This window comes from Apis cerana, linkage group LG13 (assembly GCF_029169275.1).
Source record: "Apis cerana isolate GH-2021 linkage group LG13, AcerK_1.0, whole genome shotgun sequence".
In the NCBI taxonomy this organism is placed as follows: domain Eukaryota; kingdom Metazoa; phylum Arthropoda; class Insecta; order Hymenoptera; family Apidae; genus Apis; species Apis cerana.
The window spans coordinates 799,586-822,167 of NC_083864.1; the positions used below are offsets into that span (position 1 = coordinate 799,586).

The window sequence follows — 22,582 nt, forward strand, 5'->3', positions numbered from 1 at the left end:
CTAACATCTTTGCATCTAGAATCATGATTTTCCATAATTCTGCTTAACAGTTTTTTTAATTTTAATTTCATCAGTTATTTCGAAGCCAATCTAATTATCTTGACACGAATAAAACTTTACTTTTCATTCTATGGCCAAAATGATCTAAAAAATTCATCCTCGATGGCATTTTCCGATAAGCTTTTTCATTTTTCATAGAAATTTCTAAGATTTTTTTAAATAAAAATTATCTAAATATTATCTTATAAAAAAAAATACTTTTAATAAAGTTTCATTATTTATTTATTTAAAAATCGTTTTTGAAAATGTAATAAAAATATAATATAATAAATAAATATAAAAAATGTAAAATGTAAAATGTAAAAATATATATATAAGTAGTTATATATATGTATACAAAAATATTATTAAGATTTTATAGAAATTCTAAATGTTATGTATTCTTATTTTGTGTCGCTTGTTTTTCACTTTTATAAAAATATGAAATAAAAAATAAAAATGGAATTAAATTTAAAATTTGTTCAATCAAAGACAAATTCTCAAATCGTTTTTTAAAAAAATTACACAGTTGTTAACCTATTTCTATTATTGTTTTTGTCAAGAAAAATTTAATTTATTTCATGCTTCTCCAATTTTTATGAGATTAAGGATTTTGTGGAAATCCTTATACATGTAATTATTATTCCAATAAACGAATTAATAAATTTTAAATTAAATCTTAGATGTCCATGACAGCAAAAAATTATTTTAAAAAATTAAACAAAAGAATCACTGGTCTATTAATCGTACGTTTTTAAAGTTAATATAATATATAAATTGTTTTCTCATAAAAATAATACTTTATATTAATTAATATGATAATGAAAATGCAGAATGGAATAAAAAATAAGATAAAATAAAATATTAAAAAAGCAATGTTTTTAATTTTAATTTAACTTACTTATTGAATTAATAAAATTTTAAGGAGAGATTAGATTTTTTGAAATATATATTTTGTGTATGTATGCACGCGCGCGTAATTATATATTTATATTTACATTATTTTTAATTATGTTCAATATGTTTAATATGTTATAATATATTGATACTGACATAAAAAGCTCAAATTAGCATAAAAATGGATTAACATAAATGTATATGATTGATAACTAGTAATACAACAAAAAGAGAATGATTTTATATTAAAAAATAATTCAAAAATATGAAATATAATTTTTTTATGAGATTTTATTTTCAAGAAAAATGTATGTATACATATCTATGTATCATATTCTGATTTAATATATTTTATAACTTATTTTTATTGTATTTATTGTATTGTATAATCAAGAATATATAATTATTAAAACAAAATATTTATAATTACCATAAAAATTATAGCATAAAATTTATCATAAAAATTTTAAACAGAATTTATTTTTTGAAAAATTGAATCGAAATTGAATATTCTTATTTCAGAGTATAAAGATTTAAATTTTTTTCTTGATTAAGTAGTCCTTTATAGTGTCTTTGCTCATTGAACAAACTATACATATACGTGGATATAAATTAATATGGCGTTCTAGTAAAATTTAAAATCACTGATAATTTTATATATGAATAAGTATTAAATCAATAATTTCCTAAAAACTATAATTAAAACTATAATTATTTTTAAATTCTATTCGTTATAAAAAACTATTAAAAAATATACTGTAAAAGACATAAAAAAAAGTTAACAACTTTTGATATCTTAAAATAATATTTAACCTCTTAAATATGATTAGAGGAATTTTTCTGGAGAAGAAAGAAAAAATTTAATGATCAATAGATAAAAATTCAGCGAAGAAGAAACAATGAAAAGTAATCAAATTGCATAAAGTATTCCATCAAAAAAAAACAAAAAAGCTACGAAAAATATTTAGTATGATGGTAAAAAAAAAGTAAAAAATATGTACATATTTCTCTATTATATTTATAATTCTGAATTTATTTCAATATTATAAATTTAAGATAAATTTTTTTTTATTGCAGAATTTTATATAATTTCATCAATTTCATCAAATAAGAAAATCCAAAAATCAATTATCAAATTAATTAACATCAAATTTAATTAAAATCACAAATTCAACTTTTTTAATGAATCAAATTTGAGTAATTTGAAAAAATAAAGAGACTTTTATGAACATGAAATTTGATGCAATTTTGAATAAATATATTCAAGATGCAGTTCATATCATAATTATTGCTGCTCTTATTTAAGTATATAATTTAAAGAATTTAATAATTAAATTGTATAAGGTATTCTAAGAAAACTTATCAAAATAATTTTTATTTTTTGAAATAATAAAATACTATTATATTTAGTTATAATATACTATTATATTTAGTTTAATAAAGAACAAGTCAAAAGATTAGCAATTATTATTACATGTGGAAAATAACTTCTTATGATTTTTGTTATTTTGATTATGATAAAAAATTTTGAAATAAGAAATAGACATTAGCAATTATGTAATTGTTATAAAATTGTAAATTAACAAAAAATTTAAAGAATTTATATGATTATAATATTATATCAATAATAAATATTAAATTTACTTAAAATATTTGAAAATTTTAAAAGATTTGACTAAAAATTAATAAATCTGATTTTTGTTTAATATAAAATTTTCATATAAAATTTATGAAAATTTTAAAAATTAACATAAATATTTTTCTGCTCAAATATTTATATTGAATTTCTAGAATTTATAATTATTTTCATTTTAAAAAGTTCTTTTCAGAATTCATTTTTAGAATTTATAAAACCATACATATATATATTTAAAAATATATTTATTTTTGAAAAATTTTAAATAATGATAAAACTATAAAAATTATAGTTTTACCGTTATTTAAAATTTTTGTGTGTATTTATAATTTAATTTGTACATTAAGAAATGATTTATTATTCCAATTTCTGCAAATATTTTAAGTCAAAATTTGCGGTTTTTATAATTACTTTATAAATATAAAGGAATGATTAAGAATTCAAATCAAATATAATATAAATTTGGCAGATACTTGTAATATTTGATCTCAGAATATGTAACATTTTCTTTTTTTAATATAGATTTATTTTTCAATAAAAACATTATATTAACAAATTATATTAATATTATGCTTATAAAAAATTTTATTTAAATTCAAACTTTATATACAACTTATTATATTTAATATAGATGTTAATTTAAAAAAGTTTGAAATACTGAAGAAATATATGATATAGTATTAGAAAAAATAAAAAATTTGAAATTTATTACAAAGTGCGATAGATAAAAAAGATAGACAATAAACATTATATTTTATTTTACAAATATTAACAAATATTGGTAATATTGAATTTATCTTAAAAAAAACATACAATAATAAATATTATTTTAATTACTTATTAATTATTTTATAAAAAATTCTCTTATTCGTTATTATATATACATATTATACATAAATTATATATATATATATATACACACACATATACATAAATTAACTTTTAAATAATTTTAATAATTCATTGATAAAATATTTATGATTTTAATTATTAATTTCTTATTTAATTATGATTAAAGAAAAAAGAGCAAATATTTTATACATAAAATATTGTATACATATTATATCTTTTGTTTAAATGATTTAGTATTATATAGAATATTATTTTACATTAAGTTGTTTAAAAATTCTTCCGTATTTATATTGTATCTATTATATTATTTATTATATTATATATATTATATTATATTATATCAATATTATTAATGGTTATATTGACATTTATATAATTATTACATAATATATATTAGTTTATTTTATGATTTTTTGTTATTTTTTTTAAGAGAAATGAAATATTTGTTTACTTCAAAATTTTTATGTTTTGTGTTAAATAAAATAGGTAAGTATTTATATCGATATGTTTCTATCTTTTTATTTTTTTTATATTAAGAGAATTTTTCAAAATTAATTTTTTTTTTCAACCAATAAGATAGAAACTTATGTTTTAACTTATATTATAACTTTCAAAATATAATAAGAGAAATATATATATTATAAAATTAATTAAAAGCTTTTTAAAAGGTTTATTTTATGTCATTAAAAAAAATATTAATTGTTTATAAATATAATATAAAAGAGATTCTTTTGTGATCTTTTTATTTCATAATCGACTACATTTTTTAAGAAAAAAAAAGTAAAAAAAATTTAATTTTATAATGGTATGGTATTTTTAAAATCTTTTATAATTGTAAAGTTATACATGTGCGATTATCAATGTGATATATTTTTTAATAAATAAATTTTTAACTATATTATTATCATTAATAGTTATAACAAAAAAATATATTCTTTTTCATTTTAATTATTTAGGATTTCATTGGATTTTCTGTAAAAAATATTATTTTATCAATATTTACTAATATTAATATTTTATTTATATACTATTAATTAATTAATTTGAATTTATAATATATTTAAAGTACAATTTATTTTTATATAAGTTTTATATAAATAACTATTATATTAAACATTTTTAATGATAAATTAGAAATACTTTTATTGATTTTTAAAAATTTATGTATATATATTTGTTTTATTTGTAAAGAATTTTAATATTTAATAATAAGATTCTGTTAAAAATTGTTTTTTAATGATAATAAGAATATATTTAAATAATAAGAATATAATAAAATTTAATAGAATAAAAATAAAGATAAACCAAAAATAAAAATGATGATAAAATAATGAAAAATAAAAAAATTGATCATTTTAATATTAATATTATTTATAAAATATATAATAGTAAATATATAAAATTATTATCTGTTTTGAAAATATCAATTTGTTTGTCAATACCATGAAACATTGTCATTCATAATTATTTATTAATATTTTAGTAAAAATAGTGTGTTTAATATTATATCCTGTATTACAATATATAAAATATTTAAATCTAAAATGTGCATAGTTACTTGTTTTTTTTTAAGAATAATCTGTGTTTTGTATATATAACAAGATATCTCAAGTTTATATTAATGTAATAATTTTAATATTTAATTATATTTAATTATTTTTTATTTAAAAAAAGAAAATCATAAAATTCTGTAATAAATATTTTTTTATTAATATTGTTAAGCAAATATTATATATATGAAGTAAAGTATACTTTCCAGCGAACATACTGACATTCATATGGAAAATATTTGTTATTTTTATTTCACGTATTTACATTTATTAAAATAATTATTATTGAAATAATTATTAAAATATTAAAATAATTTATATAATATTTTTTCTTGTATTTATTTAACAAATTATTATATAATTTATAATATTAATAAATATTATAGTTTTTTTTAATATAAATACTGCTTTACATTTGCATAAATTTAGTCTTATAGAACTATATAACGTGCGTTGCTTATATTTTGGTCTTATATGAACGCATGAACATGTGTTGCTTTGTGTGATTTTAAATTTCAATATTTTGACTTGTTTTTAACAGTCTTATAAAAATTACATAGTGATTTGTTATTTCATTATTTTATAAATTAAAGTTATAAAACATTTTCATATATATATATATATATATATATATATTTATGTGTATATATATATATATATATATATATATATATTTATGTATATATATATATATATATATATATATATATATATATACACACATACATATATATATATACGTGAAAATGTTTTTTATTTTGCCGAAGTATATTATTCTACCGTTATGTGAACGAAATATTTCACAAAAAGTTTTTACTGCTATAAATATTAGAAAAAATTCTTTATTGTGGAAATGCCAAAAATCAAGAATACAATATTTTTCTTATAAAATAAGTACACCTTCTTTAAAATATTATAGGTAAGTAAAAAATATTTATAATTTATATAAATTCGTAATTTTTTTATATTATAATAATATTTAAATATAATTATATATACAAATTGTAGATATAAAATATTATTCAATTTTATCTCTCAAAAAATATTAATATTTAAGTATATAACATTATATTTTATCATGTTATTTAATCAATATATTGAGTGTTAAGTTAATAATAATGTTAATTAAATATACATTGATTATATTATTGTATAATATTATACATATTATTAAATATATTAGTTTTATAATTATATGTATATATATATATATGTATAAAATTTAAATATTATTCTGATATTTAAATTATTTAAATTTTTTTTTATATATATAACTTTTAAACATAAATTTTGGTTTTTATTTCATATAGGTTAAGTAATTTTAATTAAATATACACACATATATTATTTAATTCAATATCATTTATATCATTTTAATATTTTTTGAAAAAAAAATAAAATAATACATTATTTATATTATATACAATAAAATATTTGGACAATAATTAAATTCTTTGGAATAATATAATTATGAATAATTGAAAAAATAATATCAATAATAATTTTTATTGTTATATCATTGTCGTTATTCTAAATTATAATTATGTTTAACGTATCATATCTATAGAAAAATTTTTTAATTTATGAAAACTATTTGAAAATTATTTGTATATAAAATTATAAACATTTAATATAACTTCTTATATAGAAAAAATATAATAATTAAAATATTGCTTTTTATTTTTTTCTTTCCTTTTTTTCTTTTTTTGTTCTAAAAGGATAGATTTTTTGAAGTCGTTATATAAATATTTGATATATAAAATAATATTACATCATACTTGAAAAATTAGTCAAAAAAAAAAATGAATGAATTTTTCCCAAATTAGGAAATATTCTCAGTTTTGTTGAAACATATAAAATACATTTCAAATATTTTATTAATTTATATAAATATTTTTAACTTATATATGAGTAATATATCATCGTATTTTCAGAGTTAAATATAATAGAAAATATATATGATACAAATTAATGTATTATTATTGAATATTTATAACTTATATAACATTTGAAAGTTAGAATAATTTTTATAATAAATATTCAGTTTTTATAATAAATATTTTTCTATAATTTACATAATAATATATATTATAGAAAAATATTCATTTATTTGTTATAATATATTACATAAAAATACTTTTATGTAAATATAAATAATAAATCTTGTTAAATAAAATATATATTCATTCTTAATTAAATATTAAAGAAAATTGTAAAAATTTTTGTATTTAATTATGATCTTTTCTAATAATGTAATAATTTTTCTGTTTCTCTAAAAAAATTTTTGATTTCTAAAATATTCTAAAATATTACTTTAAAAATTTTTATATATATAATATATATAAAAATTATTTTTTTTATCATTTTTTTATATTTGTTGTATTTAATTTGTATTATAATATAAAAATATATTGCATTAATATTATATTAAATATATTAGATATTTATATACTAATAAGTATTTTATATTATATTGAAAATTTCTACATATACTTAATATAGTATAATATACTATAGTAATAATAACACTAATATACTATAGTATATTATAGTTATTTATTAAATTATATTGTGTAGATCATTTCACGCTAAATTAATCATTTTTTTACTTTCATATTTTAAGTTTTCAAAGTGAAATATGTAATTTATATGAAATTAAATGAAATTTAAATCATTATTTTATTAATATTTGTTTAAAAATTACAATTATTATTATAACATTTTTACAAATCCAAACAATATATATCTAAGAAAATATATTAAATATAATATATAATATTTAATATATAATATTTAATATATAATATATAATGTATAATATATAATATATTAAATATTTTTTTAATATTTAAATATGTTGTTATTGATTGTTATTAATATTCTAATCAATTATATCAATTTATATCAATAAAAGATTATAATATAATCAATAAAAGAATATCAATTTATATTAATAAAAGAATATAATATATATATTTTTCGAATTATATCATGAACAATGAATAAACTTTAATTTATTCTTTATAAAATTATATATATACAACCAAATTTAAATTTTCATTCCATTTTTTTTATATCTATTACAATTTTAAAAATATATGTTTGTATATTGAAAAATCTAATTATTCTATTAATAAATATAATATTTTTTTTTTAAATTTCCTGCTGATTATTAAAATTTAAGAATAATCATGTTAATTTTGTTTTAAATTGTTTAAACAATGATATTTAAAAATTAAAAATAAAATTTTGTGTGTATAAAAAAAAATTATATCCAAAAGTATTTTTCATATTTTAGATTTAAATATAATATATAAATTATTATCTTATAACAAATTCTTAAAATTGAATATGAAGAAAATTTTTTTTATTCTCATTATATTATATTATTATTTGTAGCCAAATATATGATATATTATCGTTTTATACTATCTAAAAAAGAATTATCGTAATAGATTTATTTATTTTTGTCGTTATATTTTTTTTACTATTCTAGAAATTTATATTTTATAATTTTTTTAATTTTAAGATATATTTATAATTAGTTGAAATAGATAGAAAGATTTTAATAAGAATCCAGGTTAATTATTTATAATTATATTATATTAATTCTTTAATGTTTCTGTTTTAGTAAAATCATGTAATAAATGTAAATAAAAATATTTTATATTATATAATGAAATAAAAAAATAAATAAAAATATAGAAATATCTTATAACAGTTATGTTTTTACATAACAAAAACTGAGTAAAAATACAATACTATAATATACTACGTTAAGGATCAAAAGAAATAAATAAAAAAAATAACTCATGTAAAATTCATATCTCTATTATAGCTTAAAGACCTGAAAAGATCTTTACAAAAAAAATTGGAGTTAGAAAAATCTATTCATTTATGACTTCACTTTTTTTATAAGTGAATCTAGAAGATGCAGTTTTTTTAAATAGAATTATATATCTTTTTTATACATATTATTTCTCATTTTTTTGCATCACTTTTTTATTTTGAAAAAGCATTAAAATATAATATTTAAAAAAATTAATATTTTATATAGTTTTTCAAAATTTCAAAATTTTTATTGATAATTTATACGTACATAGGATATTTTGGCTATTATATTTTGTTTATTTTATCTTAATTAATATCTTAATATCTTAATATCTTAATTATATTTAACGATATGACATTAAAATCGTTATTTGGTTCAAATTAAGATTTATGATTTTTGTTTTTACGAAGTTATTCTGTTTTTTTTTAATTTTTCATATTTTGAAATTATTGATATTTCTTTAAACCACATATTTTTATAAAGTTTTATTTTTTATACATGTAATTTATATACATGTAATTTTTTTATACATATAATAATTTTCAAAAGATCTTGAATAGAAAATTGCAATGATCTATAGAAAATCGGTAAATTAATCATTTTATTTTTTCATTTATAACCAAAAATTTATAATCATTTATAATCAAAAAGACATTTTTTTTTTATGATATCTTTATTATATTTTTAAAACTTTCATATATTAGAAATTTCTATAATTTTTTAGAAAAATTAATATAAATTATATACATAAATTATACGATAATTTTTTTTAATTTCATTATTATTTAAATAATTTTATCTTGACATAAACTTTTCACAAAAAGATATATATTGACATTTTAAATACTAATGCTAGTTTTAAATTTTATTTGGTCATGTAATAGCTCGTAACTGATATCGTGATATTTAAATATTATTTGCTCTACTTTTTAAATTATAAATTAATTTTATTTATTTGTATAAATGTTATATTTGTTATATATAGATATATATATATTAATTTTATTATTATTTATTATTTTAATATAACTATTACATTATTCCTTATAAATTTTTTTTTCAATTAAATTACAAAATTTTTAAATGAAATAGTTTTAAGTAAAATAATATTTATTTATTTTCTGAAATGTTTTTGTTTTTATTCAATTTATGTTTATATTTATATTTATATTATATTATTTATAATTTATTTAATTTAGGACAATTTTTAAACTAAAATTATTATTTAATTTAAATTTAATATTTATTATTCATTTTATTTTTTAAATAACATTATTTAAGATTTATAATTAAAAATTTTTCCAGTTATTCTTTTTATTTTATTTTATTCTTTTTTTATAAAATATTATTACAATATTATTACAATAATCTATCTTTTTTCCATTTATATATGAAATATAACATGCTCATTTTTTAAATATTATATATTGCATAAATTATAAATTTTAACATTAATTAATTATTTAAAATTGTACAATTATATATTGAGAGTTAATATATTCATTAATTAATTTTTTGGTTCTAAAAAATAGCAAAAATTATATAAAGTTATATAAAAGTTATAAGTATATAAAATTAATAGATTCAGACTATTGTAATTCAGACTAAGTTTATAAATATATAAGTTTAATTATATAAGTTTTAAACAATTTAAGATTGCATGAAAATTGCAATAAAAATTGCATGAAGAAGATAAAGATTTTCAATCAATTAAATGTCTAATTAGAATGCGTGGAAAATATAGAGGTCAATTCTATATATTGAAAGAAACAAAAATTGAAATTTATTTATCAAATTACAAATAATTTAATTTTATAATATGTAAAATAATTGAATCATAAGATTTTAATGAAATATATTGTCGAATTCATCATCATGAACAATTTTTCTTAAACGTATAATAGATGGATATTTTATGTTTTATAAAGAATAGATAAAAAACTTTTTTGAATGATTAAATGTCTTTTTTAATAATAATATTTAACTAAAAAAAAAAAAATCACAATTATATATTTTATAAATAAAAATATAAACAAATTTTATTTCCATCTCATAAAAATCTAATCCAATTCAAGTTCTTCTCTAATTTATCAAATTTATCAAAAATGATTTTAGATTAGATTTTTATGAGGATGTATGTGGATGTACGAGAATGTAGGAAATCTAGATTTTATAATATATAACAAAGTGTTCAAAAATATGAAAATTAATTGAAAATTTCTAAAGTAATTTCAAGCAATATTTTTCTTTGCTAAAATTTTTGTTATGACTTTGTTAACAAGTTATTGAAAATCTTGAATCTTTTTGGTGATTCCAATAACATAATTCTATGTCTTATTAAAATCTTTGATTATTGACATTCTGTATTATTTTACAATTTTTAACTGATTGTTAAACAGAGATTTTTTCATATTTATGAATTATATAAATACATTTTATAATGATTACAAATGTTTATTTTTATATCTCTGAGATGTCTTATAAATGTACTAAAATTTAAATATTGACTGGAAAAAAATCTCGGAATGGACAAAAGAAAAGGAAGTTTTTCTCAATATATAAGATTTTATCTGTGGATAACATTTCGACCAATAAGCCTGTTTTTATAAATATATTGGGTCATCAAACAATCAGTATTTTCTTTCATGAACTGTATTTACTTATGTATATAAGTATATATTTATACATTCAGTGGAATATAAATTATTCATAGTATTCTACAGTATTCTATATTACTTTTGGATTAGTCTCGGGAGATCTACTTCTGAAAAAAAAAAAATAGTGTAATATAAACCAGTCACGATATTCTACAATATTCTACAATATTCTACAATATTCTACAATATTCTACATTATTTTAATCTCAAGAAATCTTTTATTTGTGAAAAGAAATGAATTCAAAGTATGTATTGTTTTGTATTATTATATAAGGTTTTATCAGATTTATGAAAAATTCAAATAAATTAAATTTTCTAAAAATTTATAATTTACTTAAAACATTTTTAGATAAATCATGTCCTGTAGTTTTTGTATTTTTTTATATATTTGTGTTTACATATAGATTTTTTATATTATAAAAATTATAATGTATTATGTAAATTATCAATGTAGTAATTTGTGCAATATATGCAAATACTTTTAAAATCTAGCACCTTGAATATTTTAATATAACAGCAAAAATGTTGAATGTTAATAAATTTTTAAGAGTTTTATTAAAGAATTTTAGAAAAAAGAATATAAATATTGGAATATTAAAAAAATTATTTTAGATATAAAATAGATAATAGAATAAATTGGGATTGATAGTAATACTTTGACTTTGGAATACGATTATTATAAATATGTATATGCAGAAATTAAAAAAAATTAAAAATTCTTATATAAATAAAAAATTAAAAATATTATTTATATTAAATATTATTGATATTAAAAATAATTATAAAAATTTCATTTTACTTCAAATAATATCCAAGTTGTTAATAAAAATTGATAAATGAAAAAAATGTTATAATGTTATATGTGATTTTTAGATCGATTTTAATTCAATTTTAATATTAAAAAATTGTAGTATTTATTGAATCTAATTATAATAATTAATAAAAATAAATAAAAATAATCTTATTTATATGTAAAAAAGTTAAAAATAATTAAAAAATTTTTATTAAATTAAGTTATATAAATTATCTTAATATTAAATTAAGAATTAATTAAAAGCTTAAACTTATGTTCAATGCACTGTATTAACTTTTATATTTGATAACAAGCAAATAAGGCGATAATATTTTTTATCCATTGTACTTTTTCTTAATTATAAATTGTTATATTAATTTTTTTTACATAAGTTATTATAAACGAGTTCGTCTATTTATATTATAATTATTTTTGATTAAACTTAAATTTTTATTAACATTTTTACAACATTTTAATGAGACATTTGAAATTGCTAAGTAATAAAAAATAAATGTTATAATAGATAAATTTAAAATAATGACATTTAATTTTAAAAGATTAAAAATAGAAAAACAATTACTTGCAAAATTATTTATATTACAATTTTAAATCAATAAAAAATAATTAGTTTAAGATATCAACAAATTATTTTGTTTATTATACACATCTGTATTATTGTTATCTATATTATTTGATAAAGATGAATGTATTTTAAATATTATTTTTCATATATTTAAAATTTGTCTATTAAATATATATTTTTGAAATATACAATTTATTATTATTATTATTATTTGTCTCTTTATTATTACTTTCGATTTATTATACATTAATTACATATAAAAAAATATATATATATAGAAAAATATTCTATATATATATAGAAAACTTGAATATTAAAAAAATTTTTTCAAAAAATAAATTGCTATATAAAAATTTTGTTTTGATAAAACTTTAATATTATATTATTTAATTATTATATTTAATAATATAGTATATATTAAATATCTGTAAAATTTTATTTCGAATAGAAAATTTGTTTTTATTTTATTATATGATATAAATGTTGTTTGAAAGTTATGTGATCTTATAATTTAAATATATGAGAGATATGTTTGTCCTTTGTTTTTTCTAAAATTATTTAAAAGATAAAAAATATAAAAGAAAATTAGCAACATTAATATATATAATATAGAAATATATATAATGTAAAAATATTATTGAAATAAGCAAAAAATATTTTTAATTAGAGATAAAAATTAAAATATATTCAAAATTTATTAGAACATTTATTAAAAAATGTCATTTTAAAAATTATCAAATGTTTCGAATCTATCGAAGCTTTTAGAATTTTATTACTCGTAGTAATAAGTTTTTTGTTTAAAAATAAATTATGTTATTCCGCGAGATTAACAGTAGAATTAAACAATTAATCATTATTAACTAAAAAAGTGAAATCTAAAAATGAACAAAATGTTATTAATATTTTTTTGCTTTAGATCAAATGATATACAACATACCGATTCATTGGTCAAAGATGAAAGTCATAAATTAATGACTCTTTGGCCGGATATTGTTCGTGAACTGACAGAAAATAATAATCAAGAATTACAAGATGTTAACGAATGGATAGCAAAGGTATCTATTTTTTTTTTTTTTTAATTTTCATATCAGATAATATAATCATTGCGTGAATCATAATTTCATATGTGTAAAATATGAAAATGAAATTTTATCAATTTGAAACTTAAGCCTTGAGCATAAATTATAACTAAATTGTTGCTTCATTAAAAATTAACATAAAAAGTATATTATATTAACTATATATATTACATCTTTTTTTATAATTTTTATTTTTAATTTTTCAATTTCATTTTTTTTTCTTCATTACATCTTTGATATATCATAAAATGCTAATGAATAAATACAAACGTATAAAAAAAATCTTATTATATAAAATTGCAATTCATAAGAACATAGAGATGGTGAAACAAGCAAAAAAAATTCATTTCTTATTTTAAAGAAGAACTTGTCATTGATAGACATTAAATAAATTGAAAATAGTTTATACGTAATTAATATACATGATTCGTACTAATTTACATATCTGGAAAAATTTCTAAAATGTCAAAGAAGATAATAAATATATTACATAAATAACCTTATAGAAGTGGATACATTATTGAGGATAAGATGTGCTTTATTGTCAATCATCTAAAATTCAACCGTGAGTATAGTATAAAAGAATAAAGACCTTACCAATTTTTATATAGTCTGGATTTTTATTTCTTTTATAACTATAATTACATAAGATTTGATTGAATAATATATAAATGGCGTATAAAGTGATTTCTCATGAAAAAATAAGAAAAATAATACAATAACATTTTTTTATTTATAACTTCGTTCTCGAGAAAATCAAATTTTAAAATTTAAGTAATAATAAAGTAATAATTAATAATTAATAATAATAATAATTAATAATAAGTAATAATAAAGTAATAAAGTAATATTTTAAGTAATAAACTTTTACAATATTAATATTTTTAGCTTATATTTTCATTTAAAATCACTTTTATAATAATTATACTATTATTCATTGAATATCTTGTATATACAATATAGTCCATTTGAAATTACCATCTTGATTATTTTTGTTTAATTTCATTTAATATTATAATTTAATTCAATAAACATTCTAATTTTTAACATAAAATTACGTTAAAATTGACTCGGATCAGATTAGAAATATTTTCCATTAACAACCTGGATATTATTTGATATGAAAACAAAACTGTTGTAATTTAGTAATGTCAGATAAATAAATAATTTTGTGTAAGAATTTTTATTATTATTATTTTTTTTTTATTATTATTTTATTATAATAATTTCTATATAATTATATTCCAAAGTCATGTCATTTTTAGTCTACTGTAGATATATATAATATATATAATATATAGATACATATATATATATATAATATATAAGAATAGATATATATAATATATAAAATAGATATATATAATAGATATATAACAAAAAAATTTTGAAAATTAAAAATTAACAAAATAATATATTAAATGATAAAACAATATTTTTTTTTATTTAATTTTTAGATATTGGAATATAATGTTCCGAAAGGAGGAAGACGAAGATCAATATCACTTATTGTTGCATATAAATTGTTGGCATCTCAAGATCAACTAACAGAAGAAAATACTCATTTAGCTCGTATTCTAGCTTGGTGTATGGAAATAGTTAGTAATTTTATTCTATTTCTTTTTTTTACTTTATATTATTTTAGAATTTTTTAATTTACTAATATTCATTACTATATATTTATTTACAATGAAAAAAAATTTATCTTATATAACTTTTTATTATTTTATTAATTAATTTTTTAATTAATTAATATATAATTTAAATTCAAATTATTTCTTTTGTAACTTATTAATTTAAAAAATTGTTTACATATATTATGATTATTACAGTTGCAAGCAGTTTACATAGTGACGGATGATATTATAGATCGTACAGACATGCGACGAAATCAACCAACTTGGCATGTAAAAATTGGATTATCTGCAGTTAATGATATTTTAATTATGGAAACATGTATATATGATCTTTTTAAGAAATATTTTAAATCGAGAGATTGTTATGTAGATATTTTAAATTTATTTTCGAAAGTGAGTAATAGATTTTTATATTTATAATAATATTTATAAATAATACTTTATAAATAATATTTACAAATAAATAATTCTTGTATTAACAAATTAATTTTTCATAATAAAAACAAAATTATTATTTTTATAGTTTTAATTTTTAAAAAGTAATAATTTTTTTATATAAATTTCTATTTAAAAAAAAAATTAGATTATTTTATCATATACGAAGGTCGTCTAAAAAGAGTATATTTGCATATAATTTTAAATAATAATAATAAAAAGAACATTATGATAACATTAATATATCATCAAAATATAACTATTTTAAATGTAAAATGGTTAGCATTTTATAATGGATGTAATATTAATTCTAACATTTTATTCTTTGATATTTTTAAAAATATTTTTGTAAAAATATTTTATAAAGATATTCATTTCATTATAGACAATGAAGTGAAGTAGATGAAATTTTGGATTTAAAATCGACAATAGAAATATTTCAATAACGGAGTGAAGAAATATATCATATGTTGGGAAAATTTATATTCTCATACAAATTATATTGAAAAATAGCAATTCTGAAGTTAATGAATTATATTCATTAATTTATAATATATTTCATTTCTATTTTGATTTCCTTAAATTTTTTTTTATTTTCGATATATAAGCAAGCTTTTCAGTTGACCTTCGTATTTATAAATATTATTTTTTGTATACTTTTATAGAAATTAATAAAATTGTATATTTTTCATAAAGTATAATATTAATTGATTAAATATGTATTAGTAATATAATTATTATATATTATATATATAATTATATATATATTAAGTAATATATTTTTTGCTAAATTAAAAACGTTAAAAATTGTTAATTTTATTTAATTTAATTTTTTTAGAAATATTATAGATATTTTATTAATTCTAAAAATGTTTTAGTAAAAAATTTTAATAATAAATAAAAGAATAATGTAATATAATACAACACAAATAATGCAATTTATTTAAGATTGTGTACAATAATTTTGAATTTTATTCATGCAATATATACAATTTTTTCTATATAGATTTACATTTTAAAATAATGTAATTATTAAAACACAATTTATCAGATATTTATTATTTGTAGTATCATAAAAACAGTGCAAGGTGAATGTCTAGATATATTGACATCGACTGATTGGGGGAAAAAATCAAATCTTGATCTTTTTTCTATGGACCGCTACAATATTATAGTAAAATATAAAACATCTTATTATTCATTTGTACTTCCATTCGTTCTTGCTATGCATTTCGTAAGTATTTAATTGCACTATTTGATTTTATTAATTCTCATAATTGTATTATTATAATTATATTTAAGAAAAATATAGATTTTTTTTTATATTCTATTTACATTATTACAATTTAATTATTTATAGGCTGGGATAACCGATCCAGAAATATATAAGCAAGCAGAACAAATTCTGCTAAAAATAGGACATCTTTTCCAAGTACGAGATGATTATTTAGATTGTTACGGTAAACGCGATATCATAGGGAAAAGTGGAACTGATATACAAGAAGGAAAATGTACGTGGCCCTTAGTAGTTGCATTGCAGCACGCTACAGCTAAACAAAAAAATGTTTTAAAAGTAAACTTTCGTTAATAATATTTCACATTTATTTTCTTCTATTCTTCTAACTGGAATAAATTACTAATAATATTAATATCATAGGAATGCTATGGAATAACTGATGAAGAAAAAGTAAAACGTGTGAAAGAAATTTATGAAGAGATTGGTATATCAAATATTTATTTTGATTACGAAGAAGAAACGCATGATTTATTGAATACATATACACAACAATTATCTTCGAAACTTCCAACTGAATACTTTTTATATTTACTCGCTACATCATGCAGTAAAGTAGGACGAAAAATTAGTTGTACGAAAAATGTTGAAACATATCCAGAAATTGCTATAGATAATTTCAAATAATATTTTCCTATGCTTTTATATTTCTATAAAAATTTTTATTACTTTTTGTTATTAACGAACTATTAACGAAAAATATTTGTTGATTGAATCTAGACACAAAAATAATGTTGGCTATATACCGCCAACTAAGAAACAACAAATTGAAGGAATATGTCTAAGAAACTGTGTTACATATATAATAAATATTTTTTATTAATAAAAAATACATATTTAGAATAAAAAATAAATAATTATACATGAACTACATTGAATTAAAAAAAAATTGACCAAATAAATAGATAAAATCAGACAAAAAAAATTCTTGAAATCTTTTTTTCTGGATATCTTTTCTTAATATTAATGGTATTTTGATATATATTCTTATTTTTAAATTTATTATTATTCTTTGCATAATATTCTTTGACAGATTTGCATAATATTAAAACATTATCAAAAAATTTATTAAAATACACATGAAGGTAATATATCATCAGATCAATTGCATTTATCATTCAATTAATTGCAACAATGATTAATTGTAATCATTTGTAATAGCATATAGTTAATAGAATGTTTTAAGTAACTTATGCTTTGACAACATGATTAGTCAGTTTTTTATTAATAATTCGTTAGTAAAGTTTTAATGAAAATTTTTATAAAGAAAATAATTGCTCGAAATTATTTTAGAAATCTCCAATTAATTGGCGTTTTCATATTTTTCGGATATTTTAAATAATAAATCAAATTATTATAATAAATTTTTTTCATTATAAAAAATACAAAGTTTGGAAAAATAAAGCAATAATATAAAGTATTTAAAATTTAAAATTCATTGTAATTATGAATAAACAATGTGAACAATAATATATTCTTATTGTCATAGTATCATGAATTTCTTTTTGTTTTTCTTTCAAAACGGTTTTTTTGCAAATCGCATTTGAAATATTTGGTACAAAATAATTTTTTGTAACAATATATTACTTTTTTTAATTCTTATAAAATTAATATGTGATATATCAAGAATCACAATTTTTATTGAAAAAAATATAATTTTCAAAATTCATATAATATCTGATGAAAATTTTGTTTTATTGTTATATGCCAATAATGAATTAATAATTCAAAATTATCCAAAGCTACTTATAAGTTGGATTAATAAAGCTAATTCGATTTACATTGTGTTTAAATTCGAAAGAATCTCAAAATTCTATTGAAATAATTAAGTAAAAACTTTACAATTATACAATTAAATAAATTTTATAATATACAAATTTTTTAGTGAATGTGAAATATACTGTTAGAACAGTTCTGAAAATATATTCATTATCTAATAACTTTTAAAAACATGAAAAATGATCCTTCTATTCAAATATTCTATATTCTATATTTTTATTCAAATATTCTATTCAAATAAAAATTACATATTGAAAATTTAAAATATCGTTCAATTATTATAATTTATAAAAAAAATAGCAATATATGAAAATAATAGTAATAATAAAAATAAAAAAATTGTTTATATAATATAAAAATCATAGTGATACTTCTTCTAAAGCCTAACAACACTAAATCAGAAAGATCATTTGTTTTTAAAAATTATACTTAATATGTGCAAATTATTAAAAAAAATTGTTAATAGAAGATTCTAATTTAGATATCAGTATTTAGACATGAGTAACATCAATTTAATATAGATTCTGAATAATAGTATAAATTCAGAATAATTTTAATTAATATAGAAACAAATATATCATGAACATTTCATCATTATATCTTAATAATGAAAAAAATATACAATATATTTAAAAACTTCAAATTCTTTCTAACTTAAATATTAACGAATTCATGCTAATCTTCATAATAAATTTTCTTACATTATAGATCAATACAAATCTATGATTAAATTAATAGATTTACATCAAACCTTAAAAAAATACCTTAAAAACCTTAAAATAGAATACTTTAAAAATCTACTAAAAATCAGAAATGACACTTTCTGATTGAAACATCATAAAGATTTATCAGTCCCAATTTTATCTGCTGATTTTATAATCATTTGGTACAAATCATGTTAAAAATCTTAATATTATATTCATTTACTTACAAAAATTTTTAAATTTGAGTGATCTCACAATATCAGTTCTCAAATTTTCTTTTTAGAAATACCAATGCATCCATTTCATTAAAAAGTTAAAATACTCAAATTACAACAAAAGTTACAACTCAAATTAAATTAATTTTATGGGAGAAACTAAATTAAAATTTAATATAAAATAAAAATAAATGAATAAAACTGATGAACAATAAATAACATTAAACTGTTAAAACTAGACAAAAATTAATATGAATACATACATAAAATATCTAATATTTACAAAATTAAACATAATATTACTGAATAATAATTGAAAAAAAATTTTATTGCATGTAATATATAGGATACAAAAAATCAGTTATGATTCAACTATTTATAGCTTAGCAAAGTATTATAAAAATAATTGATTCAATACGATATTGAGAATAGCTACAGGTATAAATACTTAACCTTCAAATACATTTTAAAAATATTTTCCATTTTTGCAAATTTCAATAATATAATATTCTCTAATAAATTCAAAGAAATTTATTCTAAAAAATCTATGTTACCTTTTAAAGCTCCTTATTATTATTAAATGAATTACAATTATTGAATACGAATCAAAGAAAATAATTCTCTGGTTGATTAAAACATACCTAGATGATTTATCAAAAAATCAAGTAGATAGGACAATATACATAATCAAATTCCTAGAATGAAAAAATAATTAAAAATAATTAATCAATTCTGAGCATTTCTATACAGACGCATTTAATTCAGCTTAAGAATATGATACAATATTACCTTTGACAATAACATAACAAAACAATATCCATATTCATTGCAGAGATAATATTAGATTGAAATATGTCAGCATTGATAATTTTAAAAATATTGACACTGATAGTTTTAAAAATATTAAAAATATTCAAACTTCATGATTATAATAGAAATTCAATCAACAATTATGAAATCACAATAAAAATATAGGAGACATATACATATACAGAATTAAACAATGAAAATAACAGCAATATAAATATCATTTGAATTCCTTTATATCAAGGAAAAAGAAACATAGATGCTGTAACGAAAGAAGCAATGATTCTAGCACTATTTGATATAATAGTTTTGATATCAGAACTTCACAAAACTATAAAAGAAAAATAGAACAAAATCTAATTTCAACAAAAAATACAAAAATATACAATCTAATACAAGATTTTTACTTATTAATTTTTGACAAAAAAAAATTAATTCTGACAAAGGAAAGAAAAATCTTAAAACGTGTCTAACCTAAATTCTTACACACGATTACATTTTATATTAATGTAGAAAAACTGATTACAAAGATAAAGATATGACATAAAATTAGTCATAATAGTTTTTTGCTATTTAAAAAACATTAAAATTCTTCAATCAAATCAAAAAGAATTTTCTCCAACTATCGCACATTGATTGACAATTGAATTTTTCTGTATTTGATCTGCAAAATATAATCACATTTATACACTGTGGCTCTGAACTTTTTATAATAATAAATTTTAATAATTAAATCATTTTGATATTAGCAAGCGAATTTTAAATTAAATCTTGATAGGTTTAGATTTTGTACTCAATTATTTAAATTTTCCAAACTATCTATATTATTTTTAGTTATTGATCACATACTAACATCTTTGCATCTAGAATCATGATTTTCCATAATTCTGCTTAACAGTTTTTTTAATTTTAATTTCATCAGTTATTTCGAAGCCAATCTAATTATCTTGACACGAATAAAACTTTACTTTTCATTCTATGGCCAAAATGATCTAAAAAATTCATCCTCGATGGCATTTTCCGATAAGCTTTTTCATTTTTCATAGAAATTTCTAAGATTTTTAAATAAAAATTATCTAAATATTATCTTATAAAAAAAAATACTTTTAATAAAGTTTCATTATTTATTTATTTAAAAATCGTTTTTTTGAAAATGTAATAAAAATATAATATAATAAATAAATATAAAAAATGTAAAATGTAAAATGTAAAAATATATATATAAGTAGTTATATATATGTATACAAAAATATTATTAAGATTTTATAGAAATTCTAAATGTTATGTATTCTTATTTTGTGTCGCTTGTTTTTCACTTTTATAAAAATATGAAATAAAAAATAAAAATGGAATTAAATTTAAAATTTGTTCAATCAAAGACAAATTCTCAAATCGTTTTTTAAAAAAATTACACAGTTGTTAACCTATTTCTATTATTGTTTTTTTGTCAAGAAAAAATTTAATTTATTTCATGCTTCTCCAATTTTTATGAGATTAAGGATTTTGTGGAAATCCTTATACATGTAATTATTATTCCAATAAACGAATTAATAAATTTTAAATTAAATCTTAGATGTCCATGACAGCAAAAAATTATTTTAAAAAATTAAACAAAAGAATCACTGGTCTATTAATCGTACGTTTTTAAAGTTAATATAATATATAAATTGTTTTCTCATAAAAATAATACTTTATATTAATTAATATGATAATGAAAATGCAGAATGGAATAAAAATAAGATAAAATAAAATATTAAAAAGCAATGTTTTTAATTTTAATTTAACTTACTTAT

The 22,582-nt window shown here is 16.1% G+C and overlaps 1 protein-coding gene, 1 long non-coding RNA gene and 1 pseudogene across 7 annotated transcripts in view; 1 reads left to right on the forward strand and 2 right to left on the reverse strand.

Moving 5' to 3' along the window:
* The window catches only part of LOC133667184 (uncharacterized), a 153,371-nt gene extending 152,830 nt beyond the window's left edge, over positions 1-541 (reverse strand). The window contains exon 1 of one of the 5 annotated variants that reach the window (XR_009832431.1): positions 6-491. The gene's annotated coding sequence lies outside the window, so the exon portion shown is untranslated. Of the gene's footprint in view, positions 1-5 lie in introns of all 5 variants that reach the window. The other 4 variants (XR_009832432.1, XR_009832433.1, XR_009832430.1 and 1 more) reach the window with 4 other exon arrangements.
* A 4,906-nt stretch (positions 542-5,447) lies between these two features.
* Positions 5,448-18,782, forward strand: LOC133667181 (farnesyl pyrophosphate synthase-like; annotated as a pseudogene).
* Positions 18,783-20,289: 1,507 nt separating this feature from the next.
* LOC108004383 (uncharacterized) lies at positions 20,290-22,582 on the reverse strand. 2 transcript variants are annotated; one of them, XR_003696213.2, is made up of 3 exons: positions 21,643-22,582; positions 20,772-21,453; positions 20,290-20,677 (listed from the first exon to the last, which is right to left on the reverse strand). It is a non-coding gene; the product is annotated as an uncharacterized LOC108004383 (long non-coding RNA). The 2 variants fall into 2 exon arrangements; XR_001767225.3 differs by having other exon boundaries at positions 20,290-21,453.